The sequence below is a fragment of the Neolamprologus brichardi genome, chromosome 15 (assembly GCF_056152115.1).
Source record: "Neolamprologus brichardi isolate AB-2024 chromosome 15, ASM5615211v1, whole genome shotgun sequence".
Lineage (NCBI taxonomy): Eukaryota > Metazoa > Chordata > Actinopteri > Cichliformes > Cichlidae > Neolamprologus > Neolamprologus brichardi.
In genome coordinates, this window is record NC_142118.1 from 1,528,385 (window position 1) to 1,547,413 (window position 19,029).

The 19,029-nt window shown below is 43.0% G+C and overlaps 1 protein-coding gene across 2 annotated transcripts in view; it reads left to right on the forward strand.

The window, feature by feature from the left end:
- flrt2 (fibronectin leucine rich transmembrane protein 2) overlaps positions 1 to 19,029 on the forward strand; it is a 50,826-nt gene that overhangs the window by 25,828 nt on the left and 5,969 nt on the right. Inside the window, exon 1 of one of the 2 annotated variants that reach the window (XM_006792970.3) lies at positions 17,738 to 18,369. The exons of the other annotated variant lie outside the window; for it this stretch is intronic. The gene's annotated coding sequence lies outside the window, so the exon portion shown is untranslated. Of the gene's footprint in view, positions 1 to 17,737; positions 18,370 to 19,029 lie in introns of those variants that run through there. 2 annotated transcript variants of the gene reach the window in all.

Consider the following 19,029-nt stretch of genomic DNA (forward strand, 5'->3'; position numbering starts at 1 on the left):
TTGGTCAGGCACATGTGCCAGCTATTGTTTTTCCTCCCTTATACACCAGGGAGACGGAGCCAAGGCTGTTTTATGACAGTCATAATCACCACCCCTGGCAGCTGCATAGGGACATCAGCTCCAATCGGCTGTTGCGGGGCACACCTTGTTGTCAAATAAAAGTGTCTGGATGAAGGTCGGCGGGAGAACAAAGAAGTTCAGTGTGTGGAATGAGCACCTACAAACTCCCAGCGGTGCCCGGCGAGCACGCTCTGCCTCGCGGCCATTTGTTTAACCGTTCCAGGCCACTGTGGATGTTGTAGAGACGTCCGTGCACGCGGTCTCTGACAGCAGGGGCTATCAGTGTAAATCTGTGCAGAGACACACAATTAATCACATCGGCGTGTTGAACAAGTGGCTCGCCCTGACAAATGCATGCGGGCAGCGGCCGCTGGGAGCCGAAACACAGCATTTAGTGTACAAATGACATTCCATCAAGGTGGCGTTTAATAAAAAACAGGCACGCTCTAATGCAGGACACGGGAGAGCGTATTCAAAAGAGGCGTTTTGTTTTGGTGCACACAAGGGTTTAGTGTACTGCAGCCCAAAGTTAGCTCGTTAGCATCGTATAGTTGAAATCGTAAATACATTTACACTTTTGCTAACTTGCCCGTTTATCACGAGATAAGTATTTACTGAGCACAAAACGCACTTTTAAAGGCAAGCAGGCAAGTTTTATTTTCCAGATGGCTTTGATATAGATCATAGCGGTGTCCCCGCCGAAGCATGCTTTCCATTATTGGGAGCATTTAAAAGCTTTACCTCTTAAGGCTAATGCAAAGTGACAAATCCAAAGGGGTTCAAACAAAGAAAGGCAGCAGATCTTACAAATGGAATTGTCCCCATGGGCAAACCACATAATATTCATATCAAACCCGATACATCCACCATTTGAATTTCTAACCATGCAATCAGGGGCTTTGCCAAGTTAGTGAATACGCCGTGATGAGTGTGACGATAAGAGGGGACCAACGGGGCACTGTGGCTTTTGTGAAAGTCTGCGCTCTCATTAGCCATCAGACATCTCGAGTCGGTATAAAATATTAGCTCACAGGCAGTAAACACTTCCTGTGCTGCAGAGCCTGGAAATCTAATTTGATAAGTGGGAATGGTGGTTTTTTTAAACTGTTCGCAAGAGCAGCTTTTCACTGGTGACGTCTTTGAAATGTGTTTTTTCCCCTCAGGATGTACATCGCAGTCACACTGAGACCTTACAATTATAAAATATTATCTATCTCAGATACTTTAGCACTTTACAGTCGAGGTATTTGATGCATTCTGGGATTTTCTTTGGCCGTTGACTGTTTGTTTTTGCTCTACATGTTGAGGCCTGGGCTCTGAGGAGGCCGGTCCATGACTGAGTTGTTTTTACTGATGTTTTCTGATTGTTATTTTTTTAGTTTTCAGTAAAAATGTTATAAAAATGTGTTTTTTTGTTTTATGTAATTATCTTATTAAAACCACAGCCAGCCTTCGTTCTCACAATATCAGATAATTGATTGTCCCAAAAATCTGAACAGAATTGGGGAAAAGGCTTTTTTCTGCCCCTTTAATGTTGCTCCTAATTCGATCTGTTATTGTTTACAACTCTCAGGATGTTTGTTACAAATGAACACTGGACAGATAATAATACACGTTACAGTATTACTGCCGACAGCAACTTAAAAAACAAACTTTACAATTACTCGTGTCTGCAGACAAATGAATCCTGTCACATCGCCTCTGTTACGTCCAGTGTTGCCAACTCCTCAGTAAGGAAAATCGCTATTGGTTGTCCTAAAAGTCGCTAAATGACGTCATCACCTAATTTGCATAATTGGTCATGCTAATGTAATTGTAACCTACGTTGTTGGAGAGAGAAATAACATCGTGGAAGAGACATAAAGTGAGTAAAAAACGTCCTAAATGCATTTAGAGTTTATTTAGAACTACAAATTAAATTTCTTTTAGCAATTATTGTTTTTTTAATGTCACAATTCCAACCCTGCTCCTTTACCCGGGCTTGGACCGGCAAAAGTGACCCGAAATAGGCGCTCTGGTGGAGTTACTTTGTGTGTGTGTGTTTATAAGTAGTTTTAAACCTGATCCACAAAACAGCATAACAGTAAAAGAAGAACTGACTGCGTTACAGCACCCGCTGCTTGTTGAGAGTAAAAGCGATATGCACTTTCACGTCTTTTTTTTTTTTTTTAGAAAAAAAGTCGCTAGGGGGTCTGAAAACTAGCTAAATATAGCGACAAAGTCGCCAAGTTGGCAACACTGGTTACGTCCCCTGGCTAGTCTAGGGGGTTGAAGGGACGAGCATAAAGGTGGACAGAGAAGGAGGAGCCAAGATGGTAATTTTAGAAGGTTTATTTAATGCTGGTGATGGATTTGGGTAGTGATGTGCGATACCACTGATTTCCTTTCCGAGCCGATACCAAGTAATATTCAGGGAGGTATCGACGATACTGATCCGATACCGATACTTTGTACAAAAACTTATTTTATTTATTGTATCTCAAATTATAGCGTCATAATGATTACAGAACATCAGATTACTTGTTCTTATCACTTAATAATGCAGAGTTCATCTTATAGAAATAAAAAAACTGAAGTTGTGCTATTTGAACACGTTGCCTGCCTGCAGCACTAAAGGACTCCGTGAGAAACGTCTGTCTCGCCCTAGCAGCACCTGTCCCTCTCCTCCTCTTCAGTTCACCTCAACATACGTGCCTCATATTCTGTGATATGATTTACTCTGAGGTGTTTGACAAGGTTAGTGATGTTGCCACAACCATACATGCCAACCCTCCCGATTTTTCCGGGAGAATCCCGGAGCCACCATTCTCCCGAATTTCCACCTGGACAACAAAATTGAAAAACCATATCGCAGAATTCATAGCGCAGCCCAGCCAATTCGCTACTCGGGTTAAACATGATATATAAGTCACTTTGATAACTTAAAAATGTTATTGTTTGGCTTTTTCAGTGTTTTATTTGTTCGTGAGTAAATCGGTTTGGCTGAGATTAAATTTATTAGATTAGATTAAATTAAATTTAACTTTATTAATCCATCGGGTGGGTTCCTCCGGGGTTTTCACACAGCTGAATAAACATCAAACAGAAAACTAATTAAAGAAAGTGTGAGACGGTCGAGAGTTTACACCAGCGCCCGGTTATATTTTAGATAGCAACGAGCAGACGGCTGAGTTTCACTCCACCGAGGGAGCTCGTGACCTACTACCCGGCTTTCTTTAGACCACGAAGGCCGGGTCCTCAGGTGGAAGCAGCCTCTGAATTTGGACACCCCCGCTGTTTCCGGGCCGGCCAATAATAACGGTGACATTTAACGTATTTTATCAGATAAATAAACACTGTAACATGTATTTACCACCCCCCCCAACAGCCCTTTTGAATGTCTCCCTAATTCTGAGGTCTCAAGGTTGGGAAAGTATGGCCACAACACCTCACTCTTGGAGCACTTTTTTGCCACATGTATCGCAAACCATGACTCAGCTGTTTGTGGAGGTAAAATACGTCCGCACAATTACGATCAGCCATTGTTGTGAGTGCGCGCCAAGGGGCTGCGAGACATTTATACAGCCGTATTTCGCACATGACTATGAAAGGCGGAAGAGGAAGTAGTTCCTTTGAATGTAGACAATCCGAATGTTATAGTTTCTGTCCACTGTGTTCCTGTTAATGATAAACTACAAATTAACCCTAAATTACTAAAATATCAATATTTTAATGTGAGAATCGATTCTAGAACATAAATGACTGGTATCGGAGGAATCGATATTTCAGGATCGATCCGCACATCACTAGATTTGGGTTCAGACTGAGGTATAACGTCAGGGAGAGCCAACATAACAAAGAAAACATCCCTGATGTAGAAATAAAAGAAACTTACCTAACTCCAATTAAAAACAAAATATATAACCATAACCTACCTAACAACACATAAACAGGGTGTCAAAACAAAAGGCAGCTCTCCCCTACAAGCAGTCTGAACATGAAAACAACAAAGCTCATAGAAGATACAAAGGCATGCAAGCCTGCACAGGTATGGCAACCGAAATGGCCAGAGAGCACAGAAGCACAGGCCTTAAGTAGTGCTCTGCTGATTACCAATTAGCCGGACTGTGCGCAGCATCCAATCAGGACAGAGGAGGTGGAGCCTAGACAAAACAAAGGGTTAGTAGGGAGAAGAGACATCCTGCCGGGGGATGTAACGCCTCGATGACGCCTGACGTTTACGTGATCCACCGTGTCGACGCGAGTCCGATGCAGCCGGCTGGCAGGACGCTGTGGCTGATGTCACTGTGGTCAACGCTTTCGTATTACTTAAAAAACGCCGTTGGCGCCTGTTCGCTCCGTCCCTGTCCTTTAGCGCTGTTATTCTGGGCAGTGGGTCTTATAAATAACTAATAAAGACAAATCCGTGATGTATTCATCTTAATGCGCAGTGGCAACAGGGGCAGGTGTGCTGGCTTATTTCTACCTTTTGTAGGACAGCGCAATTAATCTGCTTTGTGCCAAGTTAAGAGCAGCGAGAGATGTGGAAAGAGACAAATGAAAAACCAAAAGGGAAAGTCATGAATTTTACAGTGAACTCAACCCAGCGAGCACCTGACCTCGGTTACCTTTACACTCACACCTCCATCGAGAATCACTTCCTTAGAAAATAAGAGGCACCGGTGAAGTCGCCTGTTCCCGAAATAGAAAAACAATGAAGATAGGTGACGCTAGGCGTGTGTGTGTGTCGGAGAGAGGGCAAAGTGGGGAGATATTAGCCATGTGTGATTCATTTACAACAGCATGCTTCGATTAATCTGGGCAGGGTGGCAGCGCCGGGGTCGGGCCCCGTGCCACCTGAGCAAGAAAGGAGGAGTGATCTGTTGCTCAGCGAGGGATGAGCGATGAAAACAGATCCCTTCGAATCGATCGCTCTGCTCTGCCTCTCTCGCTGAGCCTCTTTGTTCTCCCTCTTCACGGGACGCGAGGCCAGAAGAGGCTCGACGAGACGCTCTGAATCACCGGGCGTCCCTGAAGCACCCTGAGAGGAGTGCTAATTCTCGTGTAGGCGTTCACCTCTAGAGACGCCCTCAGGATGTTTCGTGAGCCGGCTTTCAGAGCGGGGTGGGCGCGCTGCGGCAGTTAGTGGAAGCAGAGCAGGGAGGCAGGGAGAGGAGGCGACCAGACCAAGGGGCAGAAACCACAGCGACCAGATGGAAGTGCAGATTGTTTTAAGGGGCTACTGCCTCAGCAAAACCACGTTTACTGAAATCTCATGTTTGTGTTTACGACATAGCGAGCAGCTTTGGGATCCTGCAAAGAAGAAGATTTAAAAAAGCGTGCATGTGCATCTCTGGGACATGTTGTTTAATTTCAACTCCAAAATAAGAGCAAAAGAACACTTGCCAGGCGTTTTAATACCATAACGCATCAGGTTACACTGAAGCTCGCCAAGTCCAATAGTGTGATTGTTGCAAGATAAATAAAGTGCAACAAAAAAATGTGATGATGATGAATTAACCAGAGGAAAGAAACGTATATTAAGACGCAGGATAAGGATATTAAATTACGGCACTCGATGGGAAAAGACAACCAAACGGCATCGGCGTGGCGGAGGATTAACGGCTGTAGCTTAGCGGTGTCTGACAGCATAATTATATTTTTAGCTGACTGTTTTGTGAGCCGTTTCACCTGCCTTCTGATGTAATCTGAATTTATCCAAAGTCCTGCCTCACGCATCGGGGGATTTTCCACACCCAAAGGGCGAGAGGAGGGCTCAAACGGATAATAGGAGCCTTTCGCACATCCACCGCAATGCCTACTTTTTGGACGTACCGCAGGCTGAAGTGTCTCCTCGCTTCCCAGGCAATTAAACATTTCCACGAGGAATAGAGATTGGCAGAGTGTTTAATCTGAAAGTGAAGACGTGGGAGCACATAAGCAAAGAGGAAGTGAAGAACAGCCTTCGCGTGTGCGTCTGTGCCTGGCGTGCGCGACTGTTTGGATAATTTAAGCTGCTGAATTTAAAAAAAAAAGGAAGCAATGATCGTAATAAGGACGACAACAACAATTATCTCTTCATTTTACTCAGGGTTATATAAATAAAGAAGGTTTACAATGAAACCCCCATTATATGCTTAGGTAGTGTAATTATCTTTAATTAAAATATAGCAATTAATAAGTGTCTCAGGTCGTGCGAGCATAAATTGTCTCGAGACGTCCTCCACTTGGCTCTAATTTGAAACGGTGCATTAATAAATCAGCTGTCAGAAGAGGAAAAGGTTCAGGGGACTGTGGTGTTTTGGTGTTCCGGGGATTTAGTTAATTAGTTGGAGGGGAAAGCCAAAGATAAACACAGATTGTCATTCGAGCACAGGCAGAGCCTTTAAGCAGCTGCTGAGACCTGATCAAATATAGTTGGTGGTCAGAGCAGCGCTGCAGCGCAGACTCATCTTCTTAGTTTGTTACTCATCCAGTTTGTTTTATTGCCGAGTTCCTCGTTTTCAGACACTGAAAGTTTCATTTTATTCACGTGCAACATGAAAAAGAAATATGTGCTGGGCTCTTTGGATGCGTAGCAGTCCTTGTGTTTTATTACATAAAGTATTTGTCATCTTTACTGTAAACCAACCCATATGGAAAAGAAATAGTAAAAACATACATGATTTACTCGTGAAAGTGGCCACTTTCTCATTACTTTCATATATTTTGTTAGTAAGTATCCAAAACATACAAGTTTCATTATAGAATTTTTCAAGGGATCTTATATCTGTTTTCACTCTTGTATGCTTTTCATACAAGTTTCACACAAGACAGATAAAAACTTTATTAGATTTATAAATATCTTTTCCATATGGGACGCTTGTAATTGTGTTTTGGCAGCTCGATGAACTTGCACTCATTTACCGTTGCTGACATCAAAGCCGCCAAAGTCTAGATTCTCTAACTTTTATGAGTCAGACAAAAAAAATCCTACATTTCCCATAATGCAACCCAATAATATCATTCCTATGTCCATTTAACAGCTTCTTTAAAAAACAGAGTATGTTTTGGGCGAAGGCCGAGGCGACCCTGAAAGACATCACCCAAGTGTTTTCTCTTATGTAAAATCAGTGAAGAGTTTTTCATTTTATTGCACTTCTACAAAGTTCTTTCTCCTCTCACGTGGGCAGACCTGATCAAATCAAGTTGGTGGTCAGAGCAGCGCTGCAGCGCAGACTCATCTTCTTAGTTTGTTACTCATCCAGTTTGCTGAGTTCCTCGTTTTCAGACACTGAAAGTTTCATTTTATTCACGTGCAACATGAAAAAGAGAAATATGTGCTGGGCTCTTTGGATGCGTAGCAGTCCTTGTGTTTTATTACATAAAGTATTTGTCATCTTTACTGTAAACCAAGCTTGTAATTGTGTTTTGGCAGCTCGATGAACTTGTTCATTGGCTTTGCTAATATCAAAGCCGCCAAAGTCTAGATTCTCTAACTTTTATGAGTCAGACAAAAAAAATCCTACATTTCCCATAATGCAACCCAATAATATCATTCGTATGTTCATTTAACAGCTTCTTTAAAAAACAAAGAGTATGTTTTGGGCAAAGGCCGAGGCGACCCTGAAAGACATCAGTGTTTTCTCTTATGTAAAATCAGTGGAGTGGCCTTAACTGTTTTCTTAAGAGTTTTTCATTTTATTGCACTTCTACAAAGTTATTTCTCCTCTCACGTGGGCGTGTGTCCGGCTGAAACTGAATCACTAGCAGGCTTTCAGTCCTTAGTATGAAATGAACCTACATTTCCCATAAAGCAGTTAAATATTACCTCATAGAGAAGCAGCTCAAACTGTTTCATCAGTGTTGCAACCCTTTGTGTACAGGCCAATAGACTCATGTGCACGTGACTTCCTCCTCGCAGGCCGTCATGACCTGTGTGTTGAAATAAGTCACGAGTTGCACCTTGTCTCTGGTGTGATAACTGCTGTGATCTTTTGAACCTGGTAAACTGATTGCATCTGTCTTCAGTCAAAACAGGCGTTTGCTAACGTGTCACATGAGTGACCAGCCTGCATCAGTCATCATGGAGTGATGAGCACTGATTCAGGGTCTGGGATTGTACAGTGCCTGGTTCAGTGACTCATAGACGTACGGTATTTAGAAGTGTTTAGCCTGGGAGGCAGGAGCGGCCCTGAGACCCTTTTCCACCCACCCAGCAGACTTCCTCTATGCTCCGTGCAGAAGGGGAAATTTAGCCCAGATGTGAGTTCAAACAAAAGAAAAGCTGCAGGGATTGGAGGTGGGATCAGGCCCATCTTTCGCGTGACCCCAAGACCTGCTCCTTCCTGGCATCTGTCTATTTTTCTCCTCCACTGTTCTTTCTCTGCTGATCTCTTGTAAGTTTCTCTCTCGCGGGTCTTTTTACTTTTACTCCTAAACATCCTGGCTGTTTTTAACAAGCCTGCGCTGTGTCAAGGAAATCCTGCGAGGAAGCACATTTTTCACCAAATAAAGTGAAATTCCAGGATTTGTAAAGTTGAACACACTTCAAGCCTTTTAGCTAAAAACAGCTACACGAAGTTGGCCTGCTTTACGCTTTTCAGCCGGGTGTTTTATTTCTTCTCAGGAATATCGAACGAGCTGTGGGGGATGTTTAAGAAAAGGCTCAAACGTGAAGATAAAACATGTAGTCATGAAATATTAGAATAAAAATTCTGCAGTCGCTCTTCTTTATTTCCCTTTTTTTTTTACATTAAAATTACAGTTTTTGGCTTTAACTGTGTTTTGAACACTCTGGTATGACACTGCACTGTTCTCCTGTCAGTTTAAATTCTTAGTAACTTCCTTACTCCATGAGAAATTCTGAAGAAACTGCCTAAAGTCATCTTTAAAAATGCAAATACTAGCAGCTCCGTGAGGCTTGGCCTAAACACGAAATGCTAATAAGGCAAAGCTCACATGGCAGTGACAAAGCTAACGTACTCGTGATTACTGGTGTCTGTAGTTTCAGAGGGATCGTTCAGGATACATGGAAATTTGACGCATTTTTTTATAAACAGGGTTGAGATGATAAAGTTCAATTTTAATTTTTTTTTATTTCATATTTTTAATTTCAGGCAGCAGCAACCTGACAACAATCACCTTTGACCACTGCAGTCATCTTCTTATACAAAGTTTCTCTGTGGCTGAACTTCCAGCAACTAGTTCTGGTTTAAACTATTGTACCATGTATGACTGTGCAATGACAATAAAGAGTTATCTTAGCTTATCTTAAACGAGTGCCATTAACGGAGTGTGTCGTGTCATAAATCCTTAACTGACCTGTTAGCATAGATTAGCAGAACACTCACCTTTCAGGCACGTTTTGCCCTGGAAAAAAATGATTAACTATAATTTAGTTTTGTTTCAATTTTTAAGGAATTACTGGAATAGTTCTCCTAGTTTGGCTTTTAATATGTTCATGGCAATTACAAATGGTTACCTGGAAGTTGAGTGTCCGACACACTCCACCCGTTGGGTGACTTTTGATCTCGAGCTGATTGAAAAGGTTAACCGGTCTCCAAACAATCACGGTCTGACTCGGATTCATTGCTGACACTCTTTCGTAATAGTTTGCAAATAACTGCAGACATATTGTCAGCCCGTTGCAGTCAATTGGAGTGAGTCTGTGCTGATGAGCCCGAGTCAGCTATATGAATATGATTAATCTTCTAAGGACCATTAAAGTTTGATTGTTTGCTCCAGACAAAAATATGTCAGCAGCAATCAAAGTGTTGGAGCAACAAGGCCACAGCAAGGCCAAAAAAGCAGCAATGATTCATAACTACTTACGTCTTTATTGCTCAACAGAATATTTTTTTATTCGGGATGGTCTTGAAGGCTTTGGAGGACTGAAGAAAGAAAGAAACAAAGTATTTTCACTCTGTGAGCAGATCGCACTGCTGTAGTGCTTTGAGACGCACTGACTGCAACATACTGGCAGAGATAAATATCACAGACCTGTTGTGTAAACTAAAGTAAAGATTTCCCAGGGTGGACGGCACCTTTTAAGATATTTTTCACAGCACAGAGCCGCACACGTCAGCAAAAAAGCCGCCACTTATCTTCACAATTAGACACTGCACGGCACTTGTCAGCGGTATTAAATCGTAGAAGGGCAGCGATGACATGGCAGCCACATATCAAGAACCAGTCCTCTTTTGACCTCCTTTGATTTCAAACCTCTCTGCCCCTTCTCTCCCTCCGCTCCCCCTTCCTCTGCTGCTCTCCCCCCATCCCTCCCTCAGCAGAACTACAGGGGCTTGTTTGTTGTCAAGTCAGTGTTTTTACAGCCTGGCATTAGCACAGGGCAGCATTCAGTCAGGACCCTGCATTCACTCTGGCTCCCCTATAATTCAGAGCGCGCTGCCTTCGGTGCTACTCGTGAAACGACCCTGATTGAGCCGCGACAGTTCCGCTGACCATTTTGCTCATTTTATTAAAGCAACTTTTATGCCTCGCCGATAAATCTTTTTACATTTTAAATGCCAACACGAAACACCCCCCATGACATTATAGAGGGAGATGCAGTGGAGCTGGATTCGTACAGGACGCTGTGGGCTTGACTTTTTCCTCCGCTTTTAAAGAGGGCCTATTATTATGCTCGTTTCCAGCTCCATAGTTTCATTCTTGGACTGTACCAGAGTAGCTTTGCATGATTCATAGTTAAAAATAATCCTCTTTTTTTCACCTTTTGTTTTTATGATGGGTCCCTGCGGCTAATCGGAAGGTTGGCGGCTCAATTGCTGATCCGGTCTGCATGCCAAAGTAGCCAAAGTATCCTTAGCCAAGATGCTGAGCCCTGATGTGTTCATCCGAGTATGAACGAGTGCGAATGTCATTGATTGAAAGCACTCGGGCGTACAAAAAAATACTTGTATGAGTGTGTGTGTGAATTATTGATTGAGACATCTATAAAGTAGAAAAGCTCTATATGAGAAGAAGTCCCATTACCTTATACGCAGAGATGCTTTTTTCAAGTAACGAGTAAAGTAAGGGATTACTATTGCAAAAACGGTAATTAGATTACCGTTACTTTCCCGTAGGAACACTGTGTTACTAAAACCGTGATTTTTTTGCGAGAATGTCTCATGACAGTGACGTAAGCGAGTGCGACGTTCGTGACAACAGCTGTGTGCAGATCAACAATGGATCATATATCGAGTGCAGAGAGAGTATGAGCGTGCAGCGTTTAAAGCGTGGAAGTACTGACCTTACTTTGAGTTTGATTCCATAAAAAGTGACAAAAACATTAGTGTCCGTTGTGCGTGGGAAGAAAACTTCTTTTTACAGCGAAAAACCCCTAAACTTCCAAACAAGCACCGAGTAGCTACGACGTAATGGGAAACTCACAGAGAAACTCGCGGATTCTTCCACTGACCGCTGCACACCTGCACCAGGGTAACCCTCCGCCTACCCCACTCCTGCTTTACAGGTGAAAATAGAGCAACAGGACCGCTAGTCTTTGACTTTATTTATTTTCTGCTGTGTTTTACTTGCATCTATTTGAAAGACTGAGTGTAAACACACAAAATATTTTATTTTATGAGCTGGAATGTGCAGAAAATAGGTTTAAATGTTAAACTAATTTCTTCCAGTCAGAGAATGTTGCAGATAATTAAATGTTTGCTTGATGCATAAAGTTAAAAGATTAAAACTAATAAAACAAGTTTTAAAAAGAGACTTTTCCATTTGATTACATTTTGTATGATGGATTATGTAGAAAAAGTAGAATTGGGCTGAAAGATCTATCACTTTATCACCTATTCAGGTTGTAAATCCTGTTTTTAAAAAGTAACTAAGTAATTAATTACTTTTGAAAATAAGTAATCAGTAAAGTAATGGGATTACTTTTTGGGGTAATTAGTTACTGATTACTTTTTTCAAGTAACTTGACCAACACTGGTTATACGAGACCTTGGTGCGCCCCATCACCTGCTATTTAAAAAACAAGCTTTTTTGGTTTCCTAATCTTTCCTTTAATCTTCCAACCTTTGTTCTGATTGGCTGCTCCTGGCAAAGAGAAACCCGTGTTTCAGATGTCAGGATGCTCTAAATGACGTAATCAGAGCCACGAATTTAACAAAAAAATGTTGGAAATTGAGTATTTAGAGTACACGATATAGAGATACACGAGCTTGTGGTTATAGTTATGTGTGTGTGTGTAGGTGTGTGTGCTTATTTTTGTGTTTGTGCCTGTTAAAAAAATCTAAAGATCAAAAAATTAAAAGTGGTAAAAAAAGCAGTGAATCTGGAGGGTTAAAGAGTTTGTTCACAGCCCCCTGCCTCCTCTCAGCTCACTCCTTGGCGAAATAATATACATCGTGTTGTCGGCCAAGTTATTTCCCTTGGCTGTGAAAAAGCGGCCCTTCTAGGAGTCGCGCCGTGCTGTTAGATGCATGTGGATTGATAATCGACGAGGGCAAACATAATTACATTGCCTGAGAAATTAATGAACGCATTGATCTCCCACTCTAAACCTAATCAGCATATTTTTCTTTAAGCCACTGGAATCTGGAGCGGCGGGCCCCCGATTGCATCACAGCTCGCAATATCACTGTAGTTTCCCACAGTTAGTGCTTTTCAGAGATCTTGCCAATACGTGCACGGAGGTTTTTAAACACTGATGTTGTTGCCACCTTTGAAGTGCCTTTCGGTGTCCAGATGTAAATTCATGCAGGGAGAAACGTGATAAGCTAATGATGTCTCTCGGGGACTGCAGCTAACATAACCATGGGATAAACATATCTGCATAGCTAAGTGGACTTTCCCCCCACGCTTCTCCTTCCTCTGCCCTCCTTTAACACTGTTTGGGGCCCTGAACAGGAGCAGATGGACAGAGCAGGCTTTGATGTGCGCTCGGGTCATGTGTGTATCTGCATTTTATCAGGGTACACAAGCGTGCAGAGTAAATACGCCACACCAAAAAAACTGAAATCCCTGGGAAGGTCTCTGGGCAACTGAAGGGGAATTTCCACGTCCAGTATATTCCTGCATTTGTCCCATATCGTTTCAAACATATGCAGAAGGAATCCTGATGAATTTGATCCGCTGCGACTATTATTATTTATTCTGCAGGTCATTTTACATCTGACTTCTGCTCTGTTATTTTGCTTGACAACAACGAGCAAAACCAAATTAACAAGCCAGATAATGGCTTCAGCATATTTGCCCATAGCCCCCCCCCCCCACCACCTTCCTTTGCTCATCTAAATGTCTGTCATTTCATCCCCATTTGTGTGCTCGAGAGACAACGAGACATACCGCCGCGCTGCAGCGACCGTGAACGTAGCACGCTGCTGCAAAACACGTCCATCAAGGAGAAAATAAAAATAGGCTGTTTCCTCTAAATTCACTTTATCAATAATTCATGGCGTGCGGAGACGCTTGATTTATGAAGGAATTAAATGTTGTGGACTGGGCCTCGCAACGGCCGCCCATCTGTCTCGGGGACGCGGCGGGCAAAATTAAACGTGAAAGGCAAACGCCGAGAACGACCGAATCATCTCGTGGAAGAGCTGTAGCTTTTAGAAGGCTTGAGCGACACGTGCTCACCGGACAGGCCTGACTGGACGATATGACGGGGGTGATTAAGCGGGAGCTGTTGGAAAGGTTGTTCGTGACTTATGTGCATTGTTGAAATGGGTCACCGCGAGTCCATCATTAATGCTCTCTGGCAAATGGAGGCAAAGATCAAAGGCAGGCGCACCTGCTGACCTGAACGGCTTCCTGACCCCGGCTCCGCCTCACGCAGCACACAGATCCTGACAGCTTTTAGTATTTCTAAGGCAAAAGCTGACATTTGAATCCCTCCTCTTTTGTTAGTAATTTATATTTCTTTCCTGTCCTGTGAAAGCTAATATAAATTAGCATGACATCCTAGCAGGATCAGAGTGGTTTTGCCTCTGACATCTGTTTGCTAGCCCTCCGAGGCGACGCGCTGTAAACCTCTGTTCATGAAAGACACATCATAGCCTACAAATGCTGTTTGCATGTTTCTCTGCCTTCTCAGGCACAAATCAGCTGTCAAACCTTTTACGACTTTCAGCACTCTGCTGTTTAGACTGCAGTTCACTGAGGACGGGGAAACTAGCAAACTACTGCTAGTCAGCCTGCTTTTGCAAGGTTGGAGAACAGAGTTGACACTACAGGATAAATTCCAGTAGATAAATAATTGGAAAGTAACATATTACTGTTTTGTATATTTGGCTCAATACTTACATGAGCTAAATAGGAGTGGGGAAAAAATGGATACTGTGTAGCATGGTGATATTTTGTTTGCTAATAATGTATCAATACAGGGACAGCAGAAATCGATATTTTGTTACAAAAAGGTTTTTGTGCTCTGACTTCAGAGCATGTTGATCCTTTTTCTGAGCAAGAATCCTGACATTCCTTCACTGTCCAAATGTGTTTAACTTGTTTTTGGCAGCAATAAACATGACAGTTTACTTATTTTAATTTAAGACATGTTTTATTTAATTAAGTTTAAAACTTTTATTTAATGTAAAATTATATTTTGTTTTAATTTACTTTCAAATTCTTCAGTTGCTGAAGGGGCTGCATAGTTTTCATAAACTGCATAGTTCAGAATAGCTATAATTGTACCAGATGGTTGCGTTCAGTTAAGTTGGACTAGACTGTAATACAAACCGTTCAGTTTGTCAACAATCAAACTGAAATGAGAGAAAGACTGAGTGTGAGACTTTGATATTAGAGAAAATGAATATTGATAAAGTTTACCTTTATGTACAGAATCTGAATATCGCAAAATATTTTTAAAAATTGTGATAATATCGTATCGTGGGATGTATGGTGATTCCCACCTCTAGAGCTAAACGAGAGTTATAAGTAGGTGTTCCCATCTCACCATCACATGGTAACATAGTAACAATTGTAACAATGTCAGCTGCTGGTTTACTTAGAATATTTCATTCAGAACGGGAGCTGAGCCTTCAGCTTTCAGGTCCTTCGTCTTCTTTTAATAATAGATTTCAAACTTTCCTTTTTGATAAAGCACATAGTTATGGCTGGATCAGGTGACCCTGAGTCCTCCCGTAGTTACGATGCAATAGCTGTAGGCTGCTGGGAGCTTCCCATGAAGTACTGACTGCTTCTTCTTCACTCACCTCTTCTCACTCTCTCTGTGTTTAGACACCACTCTGCAGTTAATCATTAGTTATTATAAATCTCTGGCTCCCTTCCTCGGTGTGTCTTTTGTCCTGTCTCGTTGCCCTCATCCCCAACCGTCGACGGCTGCGCCTCATTTTCTTCTTTTTAAAAGGGTGTTTTTCCTTCCTACAGTCTAGAAAGTGTTACCCCACAGGGGGTCGTCTGATTGTTAGAGTCTTTATCTTACCTTGGGATGACTGTTGTTGCGATTTATGTATAAAACTGAATGGAATTCAACTAAAAATTATACCACATATGCATGTAGTTATATTTTTGTTGGCAGTTGTGAATGCGTAGCATTGTGGCGTTTGCTAACAGTAGCGTAGAGTCATAAAGTCAGCAAATTATTTGGGAGGTTATACAAAGAGGATTGGAGTTGTCTGCGCTTCCTAAGATCAAAACCATTATTGGGGTTAAGTGAAATGGTCACATCGTATTTGGGTGTCATTTTAAATCAGAATGTGTCATTTAAAACAAATCAAGTTAAAACTTGAACTAATTTATTTTTAGGAATAAATCTCGTTTGTCTGCACACGTGGGGAAACTCAGAGGATTACGCTGATCTGCTCTTCCTGAATGCTCGTGGAGAGTACCTAAAAAAGTTGGAGCCTGTCTACGATTATGTTGTCTATGTTTTACGACGGCGTGGAACTCGAGTACATCACAGTTGCCTGTGACCGTTTCTGTGAAGTTTCCCATTGGTTGGTTTTTATCTGTACATCTTTGCTGGGGCTGGTTCGTCCTTATCTCTGCATATATCTGTACAAAAACATAAACGGTATAGCCTGCACTCTCCCAGCATTACACAAACATTTGTCCCCAGAGTCAGAATTAGGGAAGAAAAAAAAGCTTTTAAATGTGCTGCAGAATGAGCTGAAAGGTCGGGATCGTTCATTTTACAACATGCGATTCCAACAAAATTCTTATCTTGTTTGTAATCATAATACTTACATAAACTACTGTTTAAATATTATTGTTGCTGCTTTTCTTGTCTTCTGTTGACTTAAAGTTCCTCCCAACATGTCTGTGGGCTGCCCAACCTGTCCTGTCAAAGCTGACGTGAAGCGAGAGTTGACATGATTCATTTAGTGGCTTCTCCTCGTTTCTGCCGTCCATTATCATCTCCTGACTTTATCTTTTGGCATCTAACCACAAACCTGAACCATTTAAAGAGCGTTTTGCAGCTTTGCATGTTTTCCTAGCTTCAGGTGCACAACTGAAAAAAACATTTGAAACACAGACAGGTAAATCAGGCCTTCTTACAACAATAACACGTGGATACGAGCTGACTGACACATTTAAATTGTTGCTGTTTGTGATACATTTATTAGTTATCATTAATAGTAATAATGATTGACATGGCAGTTATTTTCATGTCAATCACTTCACACTGAGTTAGCTTTAAACATATTATGCTACGTCACATGTCGCACATTTGAAGCAGAAAAACATGGAGTCATTTCACGTCTGGGGAAGGTTATTCCCTCTGGTAGCTTTGACATTTCTTTCATCCGAACATAAAAACAGTACAAAAGTTGGCCTTTCACAGGAGAATGAGTCACAACCTGAATCAGACCTCTTCAGAAAAATGGCGTCAGAAGCTCATCTCACAGCAGGACCTGAGTGTGGCAACAGCAGGCCAGCTGTTGGCTAACATTAGCCACTTTAAGCTGTTAGTCACTAACAGCTAGCCAGGCTGCAACACCCTCACTGTACTTATGAGTGTGTGTGACGTATGAGTTTCATATATTTTAAGCGTCCCCACTCATGCACACTTTACGTGGGCACGAGTGGGAGAGGCGTCACGTGAGCAATTAGGCAAAGTTTGGCGCACTGATACAGGAGCCAACTACAGTTAGATGCGCGCTCGCCGGGGACGTGCGCGGGCACGGCAGCAGTGCACCGGTGAGCCGGTATTAACGCCAGGGTGCAATGTAGTCTGATGAAATTACCGCGGCTGTCAGCGCCTGTCTGGGAGCTTTGAGGCAGTACAAGAGAGCGGCTGCGGGCAAAGATGAAGCCGTACTTTTGGGCTTAATTATCCAGCTTTAAGCTAATTAGAGGAACACTTCACAGAAAGAACAGGGGTTAAAGAGGCCTAAGACATTACAGCGGGCCAACAGCACAGAAGCACCGTAGCTAAACAGAAAGCCCCATTTCCCCACACTGGAAATTAAAATCCAGGATGATATAGAAGGAAATGCTGATTTTTTCCTTTTGCTTTTTTTCACCGGGAATGTGACTCCGGGACTAATTTCGGGATTTTGTGATTAAAATGTAAATGTGTGTGTGTGTGTGTGTGTGTGTGTGTGGTTGGGGAGCTCGGATCTGACATCAGTGGCGAGGGTTAAGGTAGGCCGGGCAAAATAGCGTGTGTGGGGATAGAGTGTGTTTGAGAGACAAACTATTTTCTGCAGTGTGAGGGCAGCGGGGAGGATCTGTGGCTTAAAGCCATCACGGAGCCGCTCTGGAGGAGATGCATTCTTTATTCTGAGGAGGGGAGGAGGGACAGGAGAGAGAGAGAGGGAGAGAGAGAGGTGAGCGGAGAAGGCACGTCGCACTATCAGCTGAATCCATCTAAGAAAACAACTCGCAGGGAGTCCGCGTCTGAGCTGCGCCAGGCACTGAAAGGCAAGTCTGACCTCCCCACCAAAAACAGCGCACAGGACGGACGCAGCTGGCCGTCATGGCCCGTGGCGGATCAGGCGGCGGACAGTTCGGCGAGTGCGTCCTCATCGTTCGGCCAGAGTGTGGAAGGCGAGAGAAGTGCCCCCTGCCGCTGTCTCCGGTGCTTTTGCGCCGCTCACGGTGTTGAGTCAAAGCGGAGGGAGCTCTCCTTTTAGAAGCTGGGAAACGCAGGAGAGAAAAAAAGTACCGACGGCAGTGCGGACGGACTCGCAGCCACATCCGAGACACACACACGGGGAGGCAGAAGGGGACATAACCCATGCGGGCAAATATGCTCCTCCGTAGAGTCGCCGGCTTCGAGCTGCTCGTAGGAACCGACTCGCACCAGCGTCGCCGAACAGAGCTTTACGCACGGGTTTGCAGCAGGACCGCATGAAGGACGGAGGCGTAAAGACGGGGGAAAAGTTGACTGCGGTTGCGGGGTTTGCGATGGATAAAGGCTCAGCAAAGGTACGATGGATGCTTTTCGCTCAATAATGAAAGTGTGTGTTAAAATGCAGCTTTACGTCGGGCCCGGGCTGCGTTTAAACGAACCACTTTTCACTCGAAATTCGTTATTCCAGCACAGAAAGCGTAACCGAACCCACATCCAGCAGAACTACGTATGGTAAGGAAAGGCGTTCAGGTTCCCAGACACTTTTAGAGAGAAAAAGAAAGGGAAAAACGGTTGTTCAGTTTATATTTGTGCGGTTCATGAGACATTTCATCGAGTTTTTGGCGCTAACAAAACACGCAGCACCACATTTTTCCCACTCGAGTGAAAACCCGAGTTTTTTTCTTCTTCTTTTCCTCTTTTTTTTGTAAAGGGGCTTTCACCCTCTGTGCACTGCACGGTTTTCGACTCCCCCCCCCCCTTCCCCGCTTTGAAATAATTCATTCAAATGAACACCGCTCACTGGGCAGCCTTTGAAGTGTACCTGATCCGCCTCTTATCGCCTCTTAAATACCTTATCCATTTTTAAACTTTTAATTGCGTTTCTGGGGCTAAATCCAGTTCTAATCGGATTGTCCTGGCCACATATCACAGCGTTCATCTGGTGGTGAGAAACTGTGCTCCCTGGGCTGAAAATTAAATTAAAAAGAAAATCAAGACGGAAAAAAAGCAGAGTG